This window comes from Microcaecilia unicolor, chromosome 4, assembly GCF_901765095.1.
Source record: "Microcaecilia unicolor chromosome 4, aMicUni1.1, whole genome shotgun sequence".
NCBI lineage: Eukaryota > Metazoa > Chordata > Amphibia > Gymnophiona > Siphonopidae > Microcaecilia > Microcaecilia unicolor.
The window spans coordinates 120,051,219-120,073,967 of NC_044034.1; the positions used below are offsets into that span (position 1 = coordinate 120,051,219).

Sequence of the window (22,749 nt, forward strand, 5' to 3'; positions counted from 1 at the left end):
GTGGTAACACTGAGCTGGGGCAGGCACAGACTCGCTCTGTTCAGTCTGCATGCTGTGAGAGTCTGATTGGGGACCGCTTACGGGACTCGGAGGACCCTCATTACTTCTTGGAAACAAAGTCCTGTGGGGTCCCTTCTTATCCCTCCCCACCTCAAGATCTTCACCTGAGGATCTCTTTCACAGGTTTTGTGAAGATGATGGGTTCGGCCATCCCATTTAAGTTGTAGACGGAACCCAGGGCAGAAATGTTGTCTTGTCCTGGATTATGAGTCACCTCCTAAGGAAGGGGCCATGGTTCCATTACACTCTATCTTTAAAGGTGCACTGACGAAGAACTGGTAATCTTCCCTCTCAATGCAGGTTGCACCTGAGAAAGTGGATATACAGTATCGTATGCAGACGGTTCCCAGATCACTCTTTTTGGTAGCTGAATCTGCCCTCAAATGAGCTAGGATTTTCAGGACTTGTGCCTCAGCTCCCCCAAGTTGAGAGGCTTGGACACTAGAATCGTTTGGGAGAAATGTTTTTCAGGTCTCTGCTTATTGCCCGCATTCAGTTGTACAAACTATATATGAGCATCTACTTAAAGTCTTTGCTGTGTGGTATGCTTAATCTCGCAGACTGTCTCTTTCAGGAGCAAATCGCTGAGCTTTGCTAGCTGGCCAGTAAGCAGCTGGAATGTAGAAAGTATCTGGCCAGGGACAGTTATGACACTTTTGACGTTGAAATCCAGACTCTCTGCCATGGGTGTGGGGATATGAAGAATCTCATGGCTGCGTGTCTCTGACCTAGAACCAGCGGTTCAGGAGAGATTAGCAGGCGCTCCTTGCTGAGGAGGCAGTCTTTTTGGGGACAAGGTGGAGGAGGTCGCTGACCTCATAAAGAAGCACACTGACTCCATCTACTCCCTTTCTTGGCAGCCTCCAGCTCCATCCTCATCCAGGAGATTTTCAAGTGGGCCTAGGCAACAGGCCTACTACTCTTAATGTGTAGGTTTCAGCTGCCTCCTCTCTTTTCTCAGCAGTCCCAGTGCTCTTGCCCTTGTCGGTCCCACCCTCAGTCCCAGCTGGCTCCCCAGTCAAAACCGGGGACGGGCTTTTGACCGGCTCCAGAAGAGCATAACCTCAGTCCAAGAACCATCCCGGGTGACCTGGTATGAGGGAGGCTCAATTGTTTTTCTATCAAATGTAGTCCCTTGTAACCTCTAACCTGTGTGTTCTTCAAATTCTCATGGCCTGGGTAGAGCAAAATCTTTTTTGGCTTTCAGCAGCACATGAGCTAAGAGTTTCCAGTGTAGAGGTGGAGTTCCTCAGCTAAAATCGCCTATATCTGGGGGAGTGGTCACTATAGCTGAGCGCCTTTTAGTCCACGTCCCGATGCTGGGGTCGAATGTGAAGGTTTGTTGGTTTTTCAGTCGCAGAAAGAGCCCCTGTTAGCAGGGATTGATGTGTTGGTGCAGCCATGGCCCAGTCAAGGGATGTTTTGTCTTCCGCTGATTTGGACAAATAGTTCAGTGGATTGAAGGACATCTGTGGCTGGTGATTCTGGTTGCTCTGGATTGGTTGCAACACTTGTGGTACGGAGACTTAGTAAGGGGACCCCATTTGTCTCTCCCAAACAGATAACCTGTTAACTCAGGGTCTTGTTCAGATGCCAAGCATAGATCATTTCTTTCTTATGGCTTGACCCTTGTGAGGTCCAAGAAAACAAATAGGCAGTCAATCTACAATATCCAGGACTGAACAAAAAGGGTCTTGCAACAGTAACCAGAGATGCTCTCACAGTACTTCACTAACTGGTTTAAACAACGTTTTACTGGAAAAGCAGCAGCAGCAGTTGTGGTGAATCTGCTGGGTTCTGTTGCAAGCCCCTGATGCAGCCCTTGGATAGGGTGAAACAGCCGTGTCAGGCTTTTAATTATCACTTTGTTTTTAGTGGTGAATAAATTGGACTTTTTTTTTTATTGATTTGCTTCTTTTTGTTCCATCTTGGCCCTTTCGAGGGCATAGTGGCTGAAGAAGTTGCTCATCTAGAGTTATTGGTACCTTGTTGAGTACCAGGAAGTGGTCTACCTCTTTAGCTTATGTGAGAGTTTGGAGAACTATGTTGGGCCAGCTATCAATATAGGTGGGCATTTGCACTGAACTCATTTTTCTTTCATACACTGTTGGTTTTCTGAGCCATACAGTTGATGTTTGGTTGCATCTAGTTGTGTTCATTGACTAGGAGATGTCACTTTACAACACAGACATTATATCATTATTCAGGCTCCTGATGCAGCCAAATGGTTGAAACACGGTCCGTGTCGAGTCTTGTTTTGCTAATTAAGGATGCTTTTTTACATTCAAGAGCATTTGTTGCTTTTGTTCTTCACCTTTGCTCTGTGTGTTGCAACTTTTTAAAGACCTGCGGAGGTTTTTTGTTCTGCTTTTTCTGTCATGTTATATGCCGCTTTTATTCCGTGAATGCCACAGATGGTTCACTACAGATTACAAAAGAAAGTTCCTACATAATAGCAAAAAACTACATAAATAACAATCTGATCAAATGGATTCTGTAAATAGAAATGTCTTAAAAACCTTTCTAAAGGTTAATTTGTCAAGACCTGAAGCTGTAGAGGTAGCATATTCCATATAGAAGCTGCTTGATAATTCATCTAGTAGAAGGAAATAACTTTTGATTACAGGTTCTAGCTCTACTACTATTAAAGCTCTAGCTTGCATATGAAAAAAAGGTAACCCAATCTGTCAAATAAGATGGTGCATCACCATGCATTATCTTAAAAAACAAAGTACAAAGCTTAAATTTTGATCTGGCAAATATGGGGAGCCAGTGTAGCTTCTGCAACAACAGTGAAGCAGGATCACATTTGCCAGATGAAAATCAGTTGAGCTGGAGTATTCTGAATTAATTGTAAACGTTGAACTGCAGTTTTAGTACAGCAGATGTACACAACGTTCTCCGAGGACAAGCAGGCTGCTTGTTCTGACATGTGGGTTGACGTCCGAATCGGCATTTTGCAAGCAAAATATAAAAAATGTTTTGCCAGAGTCTTCTGGCGTGTGTGCACCGCGCATGTGCGGACCGATTTCCTGCCCGTCGCGTGAGCGCGTTCCCTCAGTTCTTTTTCCGTGTTGAGGTGCGTTAGGCTTTGATCTCTGCTCCTTTCGGGCCCAAGAAAAGACTTTGAATTTTTTCGCTATTTGTTGCTAATTATTTCTTTATTTTACTTACAATTGTCAGTTTAAAAAAAAAAAGTTCCCGTAGTGTCTTTTAGATTTGTTCTCCTTTTCAAGTTTCCTTTGTTTTTCGACGCGGCCGGCTAATCCCCTTTCTTTTTTGTGCCCTTTTTTCGGTAATAGGTACAATTGCTTCTTTTGATTTCGCCGAAGCCGTTTCACCTTCCATGTCATCGAAGACACCCAGCGGCTTCAAACGTTGTACTCGGTGCAACCGGACCATCTCAGGTACCAATACCCATGCCTGGTGTATCCAGTGCCTTAGGCCTGACCATAGCCCAGCCACTTGTAGTCTGTGTCTTCGTATGAAGAAGCGGACACAAGCGTCTCGAGAAGCCCAATTAGAAAAGCTTTTTGGGGTTCCGTCCGTTCCTTCGACATCGAGGGAAGCATCGACGTCGGGAGCGGAGGTAATGGCTGCTGAAAGACCAATTTGCGCTTGGAGCAGTGTGGCATTGAGTGGGTCTCCACCCGCCTCGCAGCCTCCTGTTATGTAGGCCCCCCGGGACCGACCTTCATCGGACCCGGCCTTAAGGAGACGTGAGGATTCCACATCGTCATTGGTACCGAGGAGTCTCGATGACGGGCGTCGAACAAAGGCGAAGAAGCACAGTCATCGTTCTCCTTCGACATACGGTGCTGGGAGCTCCGGGGCGTCGAGGAAATCGGCACCTGAGAAGCATCAGCGCCAAGAGGATCGCTGCCCCTCTGTTCAGGAGGTGCCGATGGGTCGGTCTTCCGGTATCCCGGTGCCTGCTTCAGAGACTCCACAGATTCTGCCACTGGCTCCTTTACCGACCCCACAGCCTTTTCTGACGGTGGCTCGACGAGTGCATCAGGGCCCTGCTTCTATAGCTTCTGGAAGGATTGCTGCGCCAGTCTGCTTCGGTGTCTGGGGTGCTTGCGCCTTCCGTACCGTCTGCTGCAGTGGCATCTGGCCTTTTGCCTGTGGTGAGGTCCCCGACCTCGGTGCCACCTGCCACTGCAGTCTAGGTGGGCGTCGGCTTCTTGGCACCGCCATCGAGGATGTTCTCGGTGTTGAGGCAGGCTCAGTTTCGGACTGCTCTGAGGGAAGTCTTGTCCGATAGTGAAGATGAGCGTTCGTGGGAGGAAGAGGAAGATCCCAGGTACTTTTCTTCTGACAAGGCCTATGGGATTCCCTGTGAACCTTCCCTTCCACCAGAAAGGAGACTTTTTCTTCCAGAGAGTCTATTCTTTACCTCCTTTGTCCTGGAAATGGCTGAGGCTATTCCCTTCCCTATGGAGGTTGAGGATGAGCTCAGGGCTGAGATGCTCGAGGTCCTTGATTATCCTTCTCCACCTAGAGAGGCTGCAACTGCTCCTTTTCATAATGTACTGAAGGAAGTCCTTATGCGAAACTGGTTGTTCCCTCTGTCTAATCCTGTGATCCCGAAAAAAAGCTGAATCCCAATATCGGATCTATGGTGAACCTGTATTGATGAAGTCTCAGCTACCTCACAGTTCCATGGTGGTGGACTCCGCCCTCAAAAGAGCCAAGAGCACTAGGGACTATGCCTCGGCGCCCCCAGGCAGAGAATCTAGAACCTTGGACTCTGTTGGAAGGAAAATGTATCAGACCGCTATGCTCGCTGCCAAGATCCAGACATACCAGCTCTTCACGAGTGTCCGTCGGTATGGCAACTGTCCAGCTTGGTTGATGCACTCCCTCCGGGGCAGGCCAAACCTTTTCACCAGATGGTCAGGCAGCAGAAGGCGTGTCGAAAATTCCTGGCCAGGGGTACGTTCGACACTTTTGATGTAGCATCCAGGATCGCTGCCCAAGGTATAGTGATGCGCAGACTCTCATGGCTGCATGTCTCTGACCTGGATCATTCTGTCCAGCAGGGAATGGCGGATGTTCCTTGCTGGGGGGATAACCTTTTTGGTGAGAAAGTAGAAGATCTTGTTGACCAGATCAAGAAGCACAATGATGCTATGGATTTTCTCTCCTGCCGGGCGTCTTCTGCTACTACCTCCTCATCTAGGAGGTTTTTTTGGAGGGGTGCTCCCTATTCCTTTGCTAGGCGTAGGTACACTTCTGCTTCTCGGCAGCCTGCCCAGGCTAAGTCCCAGCGCGCTCGTTCTCATCAACAGCGTGCGCCTAAGACCACTGCGGCTCTCCAGCAAAAGCAAGGGACAGGCTTTTGACTGGCTCCAGTTAAGCATAGCCTCAATAAAAGTGTCCGTACCGGACGACTTGCCGGTAGGGGGGAGGTTGATGTTTTTTCACCAAAGGTGGCCTCTCATAACCTCCGACCGGTGAGTTCTTCAAATTGTCCAGTTAGGATACACCCTTAATCTGGAATCCAAACCTCCAAATTGCCCACCGGTAGCTCATTCTTACAGTTCCCAGCACAAGCAGGTACTTGCAGAGGAACTCTTTGCCCTTCTAAAGGCCAATGCGGTCGAACCCGTTCCACCAGGGGAAGAAGAGCTGGGATTCTATTCCAGGTACTTCCTTGTGCAAAAGAAAACGGGGGGGGGGGGGGGGGGGATGCGTCCCATCCTAGACCTAAGGGCCCTGAACAAATTTCTAGTCCGAGAAAAGTTCAGGATGGTTTCCCTGGGCACCCTTCTTCCCATGATTCAGGAAAACGATTGGCTATGCTCTCTGGACTTAAAGGATGCTTACACACACATTTCGATACTTCCAGGTCACAGTAGGTATCTTCGATTTCGGATAGGAACACAGCACTTTCAATACCGTGTACTGCCCTTTGGCCTGGCGTCTGCGTCCAGAGTCTTCATAAAGTGCCTGGCGGTAGTCGCAGCATTACTACGCAGACTGGGAGTGCATGTGTTCCCTTATCTCTACGATTGGCTGGTGAAGAGCACCTTGGAGGCAAGTGCTCTACATGCAAATGACTATTCATGTGCTAGAGCTACTGGGGTTCGTGAAGTCCCATCTCACCTCAGTTCAAAAATTGGAATTCATTGGAGCTCTGTTCAACACAAAGACAGCTCGTGCTTATTTTCCCGAGGCAAGGGCAGACAACCTCCTGTCCCTAGTGTCCATAGTGTGAGCGTCTCAACAGATCACAGCTCGGCAGATGTTGAGACTTCTGAGGCACATGGCTTCCACAGTTCATGTAACTCTCATGGCACATCTACATACAAGAGCAGCTCAATGGACCCTAGCTTCCCAGTGGTGTCAGGCTACGGGGGATCCTAGAGGATGTGATCCAACTGTCGACCGACTTTCGGAATTCCCTTCAGTGGTGGACGATTCAATCCAATTCCTCAGCCACAAAAAGTGCTGACAACGGATGCATCCCTCCTGGGGTGGGGGGCTTATGTAGATGGACTTCACACTCAAGGACCTTGGTCCTTTCCGGAAAAAGGACTTCAGATCAACCTCCTGGAATTGCAAGCGATCTGGAACGCTCTAAAGGCTTTCAGAGATCGGCTGTCCAACCAGATCATTTGGATTCAGACAGACAATCAGGTTGCCATGTTTTACACCAACAAGCAGGGGGGCACCGGATCTCGCCCTCTGTGTCAGGAAGCCGTCTAGATGTGGCTTTGGGCACGCTGTCACGGCATGTTTCTCCAAGCCACTTATCTGGCAGGCATAAACAACAGTCTGGCCGACAGGTTGAGCAGGATAATGCAACCTCATGAGTGGTCACTGAACATGGGTGTAGTCTGCAAGATTTTCCGAGTTTGGGGCACCCCCTCGGTGAATATTTTTGCCACTCAGATCAATCATAAGGTCCCTCAGTTCTGTTCCAGGCTTCATGCCCACAACAGACTAGTATCAGATGCCTTTTCTCCTACATTGGGGGACAGGCCTTCTGTATGTGTATCCTCCCATACCTCTGGTGGGGAAGACTTTGCTGAATCTCAAGCAAGATTGGGAACCATGATCCTCATTGCACCCTTCTGGCCGCATCAGATTTGGTTCCCTCTTCTTCTAGAGTTGTCCTCCGAGAAACTGTGGAGATTGGACTGTTTTTCATCCCTCGTCACCCAAAACGAGGGGTTGCTTCTACATACCAACCTCCAGTCTCTGGCTCTCACAGCCTGGATGTTGAGAGCTTAGAATTCGCCTCCTTGGGTCTTTCAGAGGGTGTCTCCCAAGTCTTGCTTCCAGAAAAGACCACGAAGAGGTGTTACTTTTTCAAATGGAGGAGGTTTGCTGTCTGGTGTGACAACAAAGCCCTAGATCCTCTTGTCCTACACAGACCCTGTTTGAATACCTTCCACACTTATCAGAGTCTGGCCTTAAAACCAACTCAGTAAGGGTTCATCTTAGTGCGATTAGTGCCTATCATCGCCGTGTAGAGGGCAAGCCTATCTCTAGACAGCCTTCAGTTGTTTGCTTCATGAGAGGTTTGCTTTTGTCAAACCTCCACCAGTGTCATGGGATCTTAACGTCGTTCTTACCCAGCAGATGAAAGCTCCTTTTGAGCCTGAATTCCTGCCATCTGAAGTACTTGACCTGGAAGGTCACTTTTCTGGTGGCTGTTACTTCAGCTCGTAGTGTCAGTGAGCTTCAGGCCCTGGTAGTGCATGCATCTTATTTCAAGTTTCATCACAACAGAGTAGTCCTCTGCAAGCACCCTAAGTTTTTGCCAAACGTGGTGTCGGAGTTCCATCTGAATCAGTCGATTGTCTTGCCAACATTCTTTCCCCGTCTTCATACCCGCCCTGGCAAAAGCAGTTTGGACTGCAAGAGAGCATTTGTCTTTTACATGGAGCGGACAAAGCTCTTCAGACAGTCCACCCAGTTATTTGTTTCCCTTGATCCAAACAGGAGGGGAGTCGCCATCGGAAAACGCACAATCTCCAATTGGATAGCAGATTGCATTTCCTTCACTTATGCCCAAGCTGGGCTGACTCTGGAGGGCCATGTCACGGCTCATAATGTTAGAGCCATGGCTGCGTTAGTGGCTCACTTAAAGTCAGCCTCCATTGAAGAGATTTGCAAGGCTGCAACGTGGTCATCAGTCCACACATTCACATCTCACTACTGCCTTCAGCAGGATACCTGACGTGACAGTTGGTTTGGGCAGTCAGTGCTGCAGAATCTGTTTGGGGTTTAGAAACCAACTCCACCCCCCCTAGACCCATTTTTGTTCTGTTCCAGGCTCCACTCTCACTTAGTTGTTTATGGTTTCAGGTCATTCTAAGTTATGTCCTCGCCGTTGTGAGGCCCAGTTGACCAGTGTTCGTTGTTTTGAGTGAGCCTGGTTGCTAGGGATACCCCATGTGAGAACAAGCAGCCTGCTTGTCCTCTGAGAAAGCGAAGATACTTACCTGTAGCAGGTATTCTCCGAGGACAGCAGGCTGATTGTTCTCACAAACCCACCCATCTCCCCTTTGGAGTTGTTGTTTGCTTCTTTTATGCTTTTTGATTTAACTGAGGGAACGCGGTCATGCGACGGGCGGGAAATCGGTCTGCGCATGCGGTGTGTACGCTGCACTCGCGTCAGAAGACTCTGGCAAAGCATTTTTAATATTTTGCATACAAAATGCCGATTCCTGGGCTGACGCGGACGTCAACCCACATGTGAGAACAATCAGCCTGCTGTCCTCTGAGAATACCTGCTACAGGTAAGTATCTTCGCTTTACAGTAATCCAGTTTAGATAGTATTAGTGCCTGGACTAATAGTCTAAAAGTGCTTACACTAGTGGGAATGGTCTGGAGAGACTCGGGGTTTGCTTTGGTAGGTCTAACTCCCCAAGGTGCAGTCCATGGTCTGTGTCTCTTGCAATTGAGTTTTTTTTTTTTTTGGATAATGTTGCTCCTGAGGTTCAGGCCATGGTCATTGCTTCAGGTGAGCTATGATGGGTCCAACCCTCAAGTCTCAACCCTTTTCCAAACCCAGTGCCCCCCCTGCCAGAGCTTAGGTTAAAAAAACAAAACAGAAAACTCACCCTAAATTAAGTGACTGGCTTTATTCCTTCAGCTGTTTGCTGGGGAATAAAGGTCACTTAAAAAAGCAGAGAGAAAATAAAGAGCATACTGCAGAGGTTGAGAGCCATGGCAAGCCCTGTTAGGAGAAAGCAGCAGCTCCGGAGACCCATTCCCCAGCAGAGTGAGTTGGTGTGTTCAGGTTTGTCAGAAGGTGGGGCCTTGTTGTCTGTGTTGACCTCTGGTATGTGTTAATGGCACATGGGGGTTAATCCCCCTTCACTTTCTAGTGTATAATGACAATACTTGTTTTTTTGATGTCACTACCATCACATTCACTCTCCTTTTATTCATTATATATATATATATATATATATATATATATATATATATATATATATGTGTGTGTGTATATGCATATAATTTTTTTTTGTGTGGGGGGAAGAGATTACATTCTGCCGCCTTTTATGCCTTATCTCTCATTAGCAGCAAAAATCTTATAGCCTAAAATTAGCTCAAGCTCTGAGTACTTGCCCATAAACTTTTTTTTTTTTCCTTTCTTTTTTGAGCCAGGACTGAGATTTAGTACCCGACACAACTGCAATAGTGAAGGAACTCCTGAAGTTCATTACCTAAGGTTATGTAGAGTTGTGCTAATTTCTGTACTCACTGTCTAGCATACTACCTCTTGTCTTCCCTAGTCCATCGTTATCTTTTCTGGGGTCCTTTTGTTGTGATTTCCTTTTGTTTCTCTTATTGCCTGTTATTCTATTTCAGGTCTATGTTTTGCTGCTATTAAGGTTTTCCCCCATTATATTGGCTTTGTAATCCGCTTAGATAGTTTCTGTGATTTTTGCAGTATATCAAAATAAATTGAACCTGAACCTTATATAAGTGTTGCTATAGAATCTTTTGGACATATTAGCAACAGGGAATGATTTTTTTTTTTTTTTTAACCAGAGTGTGGTTGTAGTGCATTATAGATAAATGTAAATGGAAAGAATCCTTGCCTGTAGGGGCTAGTTTCTAAACATGAGTCTGAACAATTGGCCTACATCCACTTCCATATTTCACGCTATATTTGCAGGTTTTTGTTGACATAGACAAAGAAAGTGTCTAGTTAAGTATATTTGTTACCACAGCAGTGAGAGCAGAAAACAGAGTCCTCCAGTAAGCGAAATATGGACCACTACAATAGTGTTTTAAATTTTATAGGTTTCATGTTATTTTCATTTAGATAGCAGTGATTTTTTTACCATAGCAGTTTGATCAAAAGCTTTAATATGTTAAAAACTTTGCAGTTAATTGCATTTTAATCACTGCCCTTACAGTGCTGCTAAATATCCCTTCTGATTGCTCTGACATTAACCAGTCACATTTTACCTCTCCATCAACCAATTGATGAATTTCCTCTCTTCTGATCAGAGTTCTTCTCAGCTGTTCACGCTGATTGCTGTTCTATTTGCCCCTAGGCCTTGAGACAAACTGCTTCACTGCTAGAAGGAATCTCCTCTTCACACTGGACTGAATTCTTGCTCAAAGTCACATTAACTCCCTAGTATGTGATTGGTGTGTTTCCTGTGCACTGAACAGAAACCTCCAGGGCTGCTTATGCTGATTTTGCCATTCTCTTTCCTCTTCTTTCATGTGCTCCTTGATCCAGATAATCACTAACTGCGCCACTGTTTTAGGAAGTTTATACCTTCTGCAGCAAAGCATGCCATAAAATTTCAATGTAGTCAACTGTCTGCATATTTGGGTTTTTTTTTTTAATTGCATTTTATCATGTGATATTTTACTTCTCCATTGATTTGAAACATCTCCCTCATTTTGATATGAAACTACACAATAGTTTCTAAGGTTTAAAATTGTCATTATATATGGATATTTCTCAGTTTATATTTATATAATTGCAGTGTTATATTTTGCACTTTCAATTGCAAGCTAAATTTATCAAAGTATTTGATAACGTTTACTATTGTCAGCAATGATATATTTGTTTATTTGAACCTTCACCATGGTAATTTTCCTGCCTCTATCTTGCTATGCCTTATTTCTACTGATTTCTTGGCAGATCTGTACTCCTTTCACACTTCTCTTTCTCAGATATCTTCTCACCACTTTAACATGAATCTGTCCATAGCATGTTAATATTTCACTAATTCTTACCCAATATTAACACCTAATTTCTTTCTCTCGCTTTATACACTCCAGTCCGCTAATATGCTTACTCTTCAAAGAAACTTAACATTTTAGTCTCATTGCTTCTCAGGCAGCCTCACTGTGCACTCACACAGGTCTCTGATAGCCAGTACCAGCCTGCATTCCTTGTGGGCTTGATACTTACTGACCTTAATTCTTTACTGTTTGTGTTATAACATGTTTTTCAATAATTATAATGCTGTTTTTTATACACTAAAGTTCTCTGTATGCTAATTGTGACCTATTGTTGTCCTCTTATCATGCACTAGTAATATATGTATTATATGAAAACATTGTGATTTACCTCCCTGAATGTGAATAGTTTCACTAAATATTAAGGGGCTAAATAACCCTGTAAAGAGGAAAAAACTTTTGCTATATCTAAAACGTTTAAATACAGATATAGCACTTATCCAGAAAACTTATTTGCTGTCACAAGATGGCTATGGACTAAAAAAAACAGATGTATACCCCAATAGCTTTCTAAGCTTGTAGCTTTCTCAGCTTTTTCCCGAAAAAGAAATGTCTATTTTGATTCACAAATCACTACAGTGCAGTCTAATCAAACAGGTCTCTGATAACAGTGGAAGTTGAGTTGGATTTTCCCTCCTTTATAGATGATAATCCTGTAAACATACTTAACATCTGTGCACCAAACACAGATGACCCTCAGTTCTTTCAGGATGTAACTGCTGGGATGTTATCCTTGGGACCAGCTCCCATAATTTTAGGAGGTGATTTCAATCAAGTAATAGATCCTGTATTGAACAGGAAACCTAACTCCTCATATTGACAAACTAAAGCAGCCTCTAACATTCATTCTCTCATAGGCTTGCTAGATCTTACAGATCCCTTGCACTTACTTAATCCCACTCAGCATGACTTCACCTTTTTTTTTTTTTCAGCACCACAATTGAGCTATTCTAGAACACTTTTTTCTTAATCTCTAAACAGTTAATGCCTCGGTTAACCACACAGAAATGTATAGCCAAACGATATTGGAATCTTGGTATAAAATCTCTTGAATCTCAATCTACTTCTGATACTACAGCATACCAAACCCTACAAAATCTGAAATACAAATATAATACTCTACTCTCTTCATGAGGCCACTTTGAATGTCTCTTTCCAAAAATCTAACTTTTATGCAGAGAGTAACAAAGCTAGTCATCTAATGGCCCTGTAATAAACTTATGGATAAAGGTTGATGTAGTGTGTCAAGATTTTCAGAAAGCTTTTTGAAGTTCCTCATGAGACTCCTGAGACAATAGAGTTATGGGATAGGAGACAATGTTCTGGTGTGGATTAGGAATTGGTTATTGAACAGAAAACAAGTGGTAGGGTTAAATTGTCATTTCTCTCAATGGAAGAAGGTGAACAGAGAAGTGCCACAGGGATCTGTACTGGGACTGGTACTATTTTAACATATTTATAAATGATATGGAAATCAGAAGGAAGAGTGAGATGATTACATTGGAGATAACACAAAACTATTCAAGGTGGTACGTGCGAACTGTGAAATATTGCAGGAAGATCTTAGGAAATTGGAAGACTGGGCATCCAAATAGCAGATGAAGCTTAATGTGGACAAATGCAAGATGATTCACATTGGAAAGAATAATCCAAATAAAAGTTACCTGGTACTAGGATCGACCTTAAGGGTCAGCAACTGAGAAAAAGATCTAGGTTTCGTTGTAGATAATACTCTAAAATCATCTGCTCAATGTGTGGTGACGACCAAAAAAGCAAACAGGATGCTAGGAATTATTAGGGATGGTGAATAAGACCAAATACTTAAATGCCTCTGTATCGCTCCATGGTGTGACCTCACCATGAATACTGCATTTAGTTCTGGTTGCCGTATTTCAAAAAAAGATATTGCAGTCAGCATGAGTATCTTTATTGCTTAATACCTCTATTCACAAAGAAGAACTCCTTTTATCTCAGTTTGTGTATATGGAAGAAAGCTGGAAAATGGTCTGTCTCAGTTGCTCAATAATGGGAAATTTATCCTCCTTGATTTACTCAACCAACAATATGACTTACCTTCCTCTGTACGCTCCAACTGATTATTTTTAACAGATTGTTTTACACATTTTGGCAAATATCTAACTTTAATCCATTTACATGTGATTATTACATATAGAGGGGCATTTTCGAAAGAAACATTCAAGTTGCGATTTGGACGTCCTTGCAAAACATACAAAACCAGGGGCGGGGAAACCCATATTTTCGAAAAAAGATGGATGTCCATCTTTCGTTTCAAAAATACCGTCGGAGACATCCAAATCCTTAAATTTGGATGGCCCTAGACATGGACGTTTGACTTTCTGCAGTTTTTGAAACCAAAGACGTCCATGTCAAAAACGTCCACATGCAAGCCATTTGGAGGTGGGAAGAGCCAGCATTGTAGTGCACTGGTCCCCCTGACATGCCAGGACACCAACCGGGCACCCTAGGGGGCACTGCCGTGGACTTCATAAAATTCTCCTAGGAACATAGCTCCCTTACCTTGTGTGCTGAGCCCCCCCCCCCCCCCCCCCAACCCTACCTTGAAAGAGTGAAGCAAGGACTTAACAAGAATGCTGATAAAACGTTGCAAGATAAGTTCACGTTTTTTTGATTTATTTATATTGTGAATTCCATATCATGCTGATCAATCCATAGACTGGTTGGTTGTGTCCATCTACCAGCAGGTGGAGATAGCAATCCTTTTGCCTCCCTATATGTGGTCATGTGCTGCCGGAAACTCCTCAGTATGTTCTCTATCTCAGCAGGTGGTAGTCACAGACAGCAGCAGCTCTGGCTAGGGCTCTTCTTGAGGAAGTGCAAACCTGGTGATGCCAGGTACCTTCTTTTCTCCCCCCCTCCCGCTGGCTCCGTAAAAAAAAAACCGCAAAAAACATTTTGAACGTCCTTTAAGGGCGTTTATTTCAACGTTTATATCAGTGTTTATTGCTGCTGCTCACTGGGACACCAGTTCGTTACAGCTTGGAGCGAGAAGCAGGTAATTTTTACCTTTTGTAGCGGGCAGGGGGTTCCCCGTGCGGTCTCCACGTGGCTTATGGCGTTGGAGGGCGAGGGCATGAAGAATCGCTCCCCGGACTGCATGTGCGCGTCTAGCGGGGATGCGGGGGTTTCAAAGCCTGAATCGCCTTTTTTGGGCGTCAGTTTGGAGTCCGGTCAGTGTCCCGGTTCTTCCTCCGGTGCCATAAACGCCCATCCCCCGCTGCTGGCCCCCCTCATTTTGGCCGGCCACTCTGCTCGGACGGCTTCTTCTTGGGCCGCCCTCGAGGTGGGAGACATTAATGCTATGGTCGCCCTTGATTCGGGCGACAGCAAGAAAGCGGCAAAAGTTAAGCGCCGTTTTTCCCGCGCGGCTCCTCGGAGTTTCGCACTGGACGCCATTTTGGATGCGCAGCATGTTTCTCCCCCGCTCTTGCGAGCGCCGGTTGAGGGTGCCTCTAGGGCCGTGGCCCAGGCTGCAGAAGTGCACAGTCTGGGGGATTTCTCCCTTGAGTTCATTTTGCTGCTGCATCAGGCTTTTCTTATGCAAAACGCTGCCCCTGCTCCCCTGTCCGAAAAAGGGGTTGAGGCCTCCGGAAGCAAACGCCCTCGGGTGGATTTCCAGGCCCTAGAGGACTCGGTCTCCTCTGATGTAGATGAGGGCAGCGTATCTGAGTTCTCCCAACGGTCCTTTGGGGATTCCTTGGAGGAGACGGATTCACGCTCGGATGGAGCGGATGACCCCTCTGCAGCGCGGATCTTTCGCTCAGAGGATTTGCCCAACCTGTTAGTGCAGGCCATGAGCATCTTGCAGATTTCCTCTCCAGAGGACGTCTCTCCCTCAGCCTCTGCTGGCTCTGCCATTATGCTGGGGACGAAGCACCCGCCTAGAACCTTCCACGTGCATGAAGCCATGCACGCCTTGATTTCGGCTCAATGGGATGTCCCAGAAGCGAGCCTTAAAGTGGCTAGGGCTATGTCCCGCCTCTATCCTCTGCCTGAAGGTGAACAGGAGGCCTTTCTTTGGCCTACAGTGGATTCTTTAATCACTGCGGTGACTAAGAAAACGGGGTTGCCGGTGGAAGGTGGCACGGCCCTAAAGGATGCCCAAGACAGAAGATTGGAGGCGGCTTTAAAGTCGTCCTTCGAGGCGGCTGCTTTAAGTTTGCAGGCCTCAGTTTGCGGCTCCTATGTGGCCAGGGCGTGCCTGACGATTGTGCAGTGGGCTTCCCCCTAGGATCCTTCCTTGAGGGCTGATTGGCCGGCCCTGGAATCGGGCTTGGCCTACTTGGCAGACTTGCTGTATGATGTCTTGAGAGCCTCGGCTAAAGGCATGGCTCAGACAGTCTCTGCACGGCGCTGGCATTGGCTGAAGCATTGATCTGCTGACAACGCCTCTAAGTCTCGCCTGGCTAAGTTGCCTTTTAAAGGCAAGCTGCTCTTTGGGGTCGAGCTGGACAAGATTGTGACTGATCTCGGCATGTCTAAGGGCAAGAGGTTACCGGAGGTCAGGGCTCGGGCCAGTGGTGCCCGCCCCGGTTCCTCCAAAGGACGGTTTCAGGAAGCCCGTCGGTATCGCCCGGGCAAGTCGGGCTCCTCTGCCCCCTTTTCCTTCAAAAGGAACTTCTCCCCCAAGCAGCATTCCTTTCGCAGAGACTGCCGTCCCGGAGGTGCGTCCTCCGGTCCTCCCCCAGTGTCTCGTACCCAATGACGAGGCCCTGGTCCATGGCCCAGAGCAGATTGGGGGACGTCTATCCTCGTTTCTGGGCGAGTGGACCAGGGTAACTTCAGACGCTTGGGTGCTGAAAGTCATCAGAGACGGCTACAAGCTAGAGTTCTGCCGACCCTTAAGAGATGGGTTTGTGCACTCTCCCTGCAAGTCTCCGGTCAAAGCTGTGGCAGTGCAGCAGTCTTTGGACATTCTGATCCGCCTGGGTGCAGTCGTTCTGGTGCCAGAAGATCAGCTTGGCAAGGGACGTTACTCCATTTACTTTGTGGTACCAAAGAAAGGAGGTTCTGTACGGCCTATCCTCGACCTCAAAGGGTTCAATCGGGCCTTGAAAGTTCGGCACTTCCGAATGGAGACTCTCCGCTCTGTTATAGCGGCAATGAAGGCAGGGGAGTTCCTGGCATCCTTGGACATCAAGGAAGCTTACTTGCATATTCCCCTCTGGCCTCCTCATCAACGCTTTCTGCGTTTTGCAGTCCTGGGCCGACACTTCCAGTTCAGAGCCCTCCCGTTCGGGTTGGCTACTGCTCCGCGGACCTTCTCCAAAGTAATGGTGGTCATCGCGGCCTTCCTACGAAAGGAAGGAGTACAAGTCCATCCTTATCTGGACGACTGGTTGATCCGAGCCCCCTCTTATGCAGAGTGCGGCAGAGCTTCAGACCGGGTGATTGCTCTTTTGAGCTCCCTGGGGTGGATCATCAACTGGGAGAAAAGCCAGTTGCGCCCGACTCAGTCCCTGGAGTATCTGGGAGTTCGTTTCGACACCCAAGTGGGCAGAGTGTTCCTGCCAGACAATCGGATTGTCAAGCTTCAGGCTCAGGTGGACCAGTTCCTAGTAGCCTCTCCTCTTCGGGCTTGGGACTATGTGCAGCTGTTGGGCTCTATGACGGCCACGATGGAAGTAGTGCCCTGGGCCAGGGCCCATATGAGACCTCTACAGCACTCTGTGCTGCGGCGATGGACTCCAGTGTTGGAGGATTACGCTGTGTGCCTTCCCTTGCATCCAATGGTGCGCAAGGCGCTGAGCTGGTGGCTGAGGCCAGTCAAGCTGTCCACAGGAATGCCTCTTTTGACCCCGGAGTGGGTTGTCGTCACAACGGACGCCTCTTTGACGGGCTGGGGAGCCCACTGCTTGGGAAGGGCAGCGCAGGGGCTCTGGTCTCCTGCAGAGGCATAGTGGCCTAACAACCTCCTGGAACTCAGAGCCATTCGGTTGGCGCTTTTGGAGTTTCTCCCGGTACTGGCGGCGAAGCCGGTTCGGGTCCTGTTGGACAATGCCACGGCTGTGGCCTATGTCAATCGCCAGGGAGGTACCAAGAGCGCCCCTCTAGCCAAGGAGGCCATGAATCTATGCCAGTGGGCGGAAGCGAACCTGGGACAGCTGTCGGCGGCCCAGATTGCGGGAGTCATGAATGTCAAGGCGGACTTTCTCAGTCGCCATACCTTGGATCCCGGAGAGTGGCAGCTATCTGCTCAGGCGTTCTTGGACATCACGAAGCGCTGGGGCCAGCCGAGCCTAGATTTGATGGCGTCATCGGCCAATTGCCAAGTGCCGCGCTTTTTCAGCAGAGGACGGGACCCTCGATCTCTGGGAGTAGATGCTCTTCTCCAACAGTGGCCGACACAGGAGCTCCTCTGTGTGTTCCCGCCCTGGCCCATGTTGGGCAGGGTGCTAGGCCGGGTGGCAAAGCATCCCGGCAGGGTAATCCTGGTGGGTCCGGACTGGCCCAGACGTCCCTGGTATGTGGACTTGATCAAGCTCTCAGTGTACGGCCCTCTGCGGCTGCCAGCGGAGCGGGGCCTGTTGCATTAGGGTCCCGTGGTGATGGAGGATCCCTCCCCCTTTGGTCTTACGGCCTGGCTATTGAGCGGCAGCGTCTGAGGAAGAAGGGCTTCTCAGACAAGGTCATCGCCACTATGCTGAGAGCAAGGAAGCGCTCTACTTCTACTGCTTACGCCAGGGTTTGGCGTACCTTTGCATCATGGTGTGAGGCAGGCTCTCTTTCTCCCTTCACTGCTCCAATTTCTTCAGTGTTGGTGTTCCTGCAAGATGGTCTGGAGAAAGGCCTGTCACTCAGTTCCTTAAAGTCCAGGTGGCGGCTCTGGCTTGCTTCAGGGGTCGCCTGAAGGGTGCTTCCCTGGCCTCGCAGCCTGATGTGGTGCGCTTTCTCAAGGGAGTTAATCACCTACGCTCTCCTCTGCGCTCGGTGGTGCCTGCGTGGAATCTCTGAAAGACCTGACGTTGAAAGCAGTCTTTTTGGTGGCTATCACTTCAGCCAGAAGAGTTTCCGAGCTCAAGGCGCTATCATGTCGGGAGCCCTTCCTGCAGTTCACTGAGGCAGGAGTGTCTATTCGCACGGTGCCTTCTTTCCTGCCCAAGATTTTCTCGTTTCCATGTGAATCAGCAGCTCTGCCTAACCTCCTTTCGTAGGGAGGACTACCCAGAGGAGTACTCTGCTCTCAAATTTCTGGATGTGAGACGAGTCATCATCAGATACTTGGAAGTGACCAATGATTTCCGGAAGTCAGATCATCTGTTTGTGCTGTTCGCAGGTCCTCGTAAGGGTCTGCAGGCATCCAAGCCTACAGTGGCACGATGGGTCAAGGAAACCATTGCAGCGGCTTATGTGGCCGCGGGGAAGATGCCGCCTAGCCAGCTGAAGGCTCACTCCACTAGAGCACAGGCGGCCTCGATGGCAGAGGCCGGGTCCGTCTCCTTGGAAGAGATTTGTAAGGCGGCAACTTGGGCATCGGCTCATACCTTCTCCAGGCATTACCGCTTGACTGTGGCTGCTCGGGCGGAGGCCCGGTTTGGAGCTTCACTGTTGCGGTCAGGGATTTCTATGTCTTGCCCTGGGTGAGTACTGCTTCGGTACAGCCCACCAGTCTATGGATTGATCAGCATGATGATATGAAAGGTAAAATTATGTATCATACCTGATAATTTTCTTTCCATTAATCATAGCTGATCAATCCATAGCCCCTCCCAGATATCTGTACTGTTTATATTCTGGTTGCATTTCAGGTTCACGTTTAGTCTTCTGTTCCTGTTCAGGAGGATCTTCGTGCTCAAGTTTTTTTCGATTGAATTCTTCTGGAGTTGAGACGATTTTGTGTTACAGTGAGCTGCTGCATTCCTCTCCCCTCTGTTTTACGGGGCTGGATTGAGATCTAAATTCTGCTGGCGCTCCCTCCGGCTTCGTGCGGCAGTAGGGCAGCCTTATATCCCTCCCGCTTCGGCGGTGTTAGGGTCAGCCAGCTCCTCCCGCGGTTGCGGTCGCAGGATAAGCCAGATCCCCCCCCGTATCGGCGGGTGTGGTGTCCCTCCCCCACTCCGCGGGGATGAGCTGGATGGATTCCCCTCCCCCACTTGTGTGGGGATGAGCTGGGTTGATTCCTCTCCCCCGTTTCGGCGGTGGTGAGCTGGGCAGAGTGTCCCTTTGTGGGTGTAATTCTCTAAGTGCTGAGTCCTGCGGATGGAGCTTTGATATCGACATACTAAGGAGTTTCCGGCAGCACATGACCACATATAGGGAGGCAAAAGGATTGCTCTCTATTTCCACCTGCTGGTAGATGGACACAACCCACCAATCTATGGATTAATCAGCTATGATTAATGGAAAGAAAATTATCAGGTATGATACATAATTTTACCTTGTAGCACTACTTGAATGGCACGTTTATAAAATGAAAGGAAAAAAAGAGAATAGCCCGATGAAAGAAGTGCTATGCCACTTGGCAATAGAAATGTAATTGCCTTAAAATAGTGGTTTTTGCTGAGGGTACTCTTGAGAAAAAGATCAAATAAATAAAAGTTTAAATAACTGGTAAAAAAACAAAAGCAGAAGTAATTAATTCCGCAAAGGTTTGTTCATTGTGTGGTTAAATCATTCATGGCTATTCTAGGGTAGCAGTCTTGGCTCTTTTATCAATAATGGATCTAAGTATGACATCTGAGGCTGGCATAGAAGCTGGCACGACATATTTTTAAAGATGTTTTTTGAGGGTGGGAGGGGGTTAGTGACCACCCCGATTCTCTCCGGTGGTCATCTGGTCATTTCGGGCACCTTTTTGTGACATTCATAATAAAAACACGTCCGGGTGAAAACATCCAAGTGTTCGTCAAGGATGTCCTTGTTTTTTTTCGATTATGGGTCAAAGACGTCCAAGTGTTAGGCACGCCCAAGTCCCTCCTTTGCTATGCCTTTGACACACCCCCTTGAACTTTGGACGTCCTTACGACGGACTGCAGTTGGAGACGTCCAAAATCAGGTTTCGATTATACCGATTTGGATGTCTCTGGGAGAAGGACGTCCATCTTCCGTTTTATGTCGAAAGATGGATGGCCTCTTTCGAAAATGAGCCCGATAGTGTCATTCTTTGTCAGCATCTTCAGACAGCCTCAAGAATTTACAGATCCCAGATATCTGGCACTAAATGTTGTACATCACTGGAATCAGAGTGGTAAAAAGAATTGGGATACTCTATCGATGCTGTTGATTGGCAAATCTGGTCTGAAATTGATGTGTTATTCTACTGCTCCAATGTTCATTTGTTTTGAGAAGCAACCTGGAACAAATTCCTTGAATTCATTCTTATAGAAAACTCCAAACCCATCTTTTACAACATTGTTGTCCTTGGATATTCATATTCATCTTCCGATATCATTCTTGAAAAATCAGACAAGCTATATCATGCTTGCTTTAGCACCACATTTTATAGTGCTTCACTGGAAAGACAATATTAAATGGTGGCCATACCTATGTGCAATTTGAAAATATGAAGCTGTTAGTGCTATTCACATTCAAAATATTTTTCAAACTCAGGGCCCTGTTTACTAAGGTGCGCTAGCATTTTTAGCATGTAGTGTGCGCTAACTGTAGGCGCCCAAAGGAATATTGTGGGCGCCTACACAGCGCGCACTAATGCACCTCTAGTGCGGTTTAGTAAATGGAGCCCTCAGTTTGGTCACCATTAGATAACTATTTCAGTAAGTTGTATGTTACCTGTCCAAAGTTCTGTATACTTTTCATAACTGAAAATAAAGATCTTAAAAAAAACAAAAACAACCCATAAAGGAAGATGGTTGGGCAGCCAAGGCGACACATTTGGGAGGGAATGGAAAACATGAAAAAAGATCTGTGGAAGCTAGAAGAATGGTCTAAGGTTTGGCAATTAAAATTCAATGCAAAGAAATGCAAAGTGATGCACTTAGGGAGTAGAAATCCACGGGAGACGTATGTGTTAGGCGGTGTGTTAGTCTGATATGTACGGATGTGGAGAGGGATCTTGGGGTGATAGTATTTGAGGATCTGAAGGCGGCGAAAACAGTGTGACAAGGCGGTGGCCGTAGCTAGAAGGTTGCTAGGCTGTAGAGAGAGGTGTGACCAGCAGAAGAAAAGAGGTTTTATTGGCCCTGTATAAGTTGTTGGTGAGGCCCCACCTGGAGTATTGTGTTCAGTTTTGGAGGCCGTATCTTGCTAAGGATGTAAAAAGAATTGAAGCGGTGCAAAGAAAAGCTACGAGAATGGTATGGGATTTGCACTACAAGACATATGAGGAGAGACTTGCTGACCTGAAAATGTATACCCTGGAGGAAAGGAGAAACGGGTGATATGATACAGACGTTCAAATATTTGAAAGGTATTAATCCGTAAACGAACCTTTTCCGTAGATGGGAAGGCGGTAGAACTAGAGGACATGAAATGAGATTGAAGGGGGCAGAAAAATGCCAGGAAGTATTTTTTCACAGAGAGTGGTGGATACTTGGAATGCCCTCCCGCGGGAGGTGGTGGAGATAAAAACGATATCGGAATTCAAACATGCGTGGGATAAACATTAAGGAATCTTGTTCAGAAGGAATGGATCCTCAGAAGCATAGCAGAGATTGGGTGGTTGGGAGGCAGGGCTGCTGGGCAGACTTCTACGGTCTGTGCCCTGAAAATGGCAGATACCAATCAAGAGTTAATCAAGGAGGAGGTGATCCACCGAGGTGGATGAACACTAACTCCCACGAGAAAACAACAGTTAAAAGGAAGTGTGAAGTGGACCAATGACTCCAGGGAGACGGGATACTGATATATAAAGTACCACTTTATTCACAGACTCTACACAGTACCGTGTTTTGGCCACAGGCCTGTCTCAGGAGTCTTAAATGATTCTGGTACTAGGAATTGTCTGAAAGTTAGGTGGTGTTGAAAAGGACCTTTGAATGATTGAAACAGATACTTTAAAGTCTCTGTGTAGTCTGCCAAAAGTAAAACTGCTTATGACTGCTTGTGAGGGATACAAATCAAGGTCAGGTATACACATAAAGTAGCACATATGAGTTTATCTTGTTGGGCAGACTGGATGGACCGTGCAGGTCTTTTTCTGCCGTCATCTACAATGTTACTATGTACTGTAATATTTGTTTAAATGTCCTGTTAGTTGTCCCAAGAAATGTTTGAATGTATTTATAGTTTGAGGTAGTTGAGTTACTGGAGCTGTCCAGACCATGGTGCTGAACAGCACTGAAAAATTCTTCAATAAATCTTGACTTCATGGTCACTTTTAGGGTCTTTTTCTTTGTTCTATATTTTCTAAGCGTTTACCAGGAAGTTTAATGGTGTTTTTTGTTAATACACTAAAATAATAATTAGGTTCAAGCTATCTTAAATTTTTTTTAGTATTCATGCTGAAAAAATTTAATCTT

The 22,749-nt window shown here is 46.8% G+C and overlaps 1 protein-coding gene across 1 annotated transcript in view; it reads left to right on the forward strand.

Moving 5' to 3' along the window:
• MYCBP2 (MYC binding protein 2) overlaps positions 1-22,749 on the forward strand; it is a 937,772-nt gene that overhangs the window by 25,806 nt on the left and 889,217 nt on the right.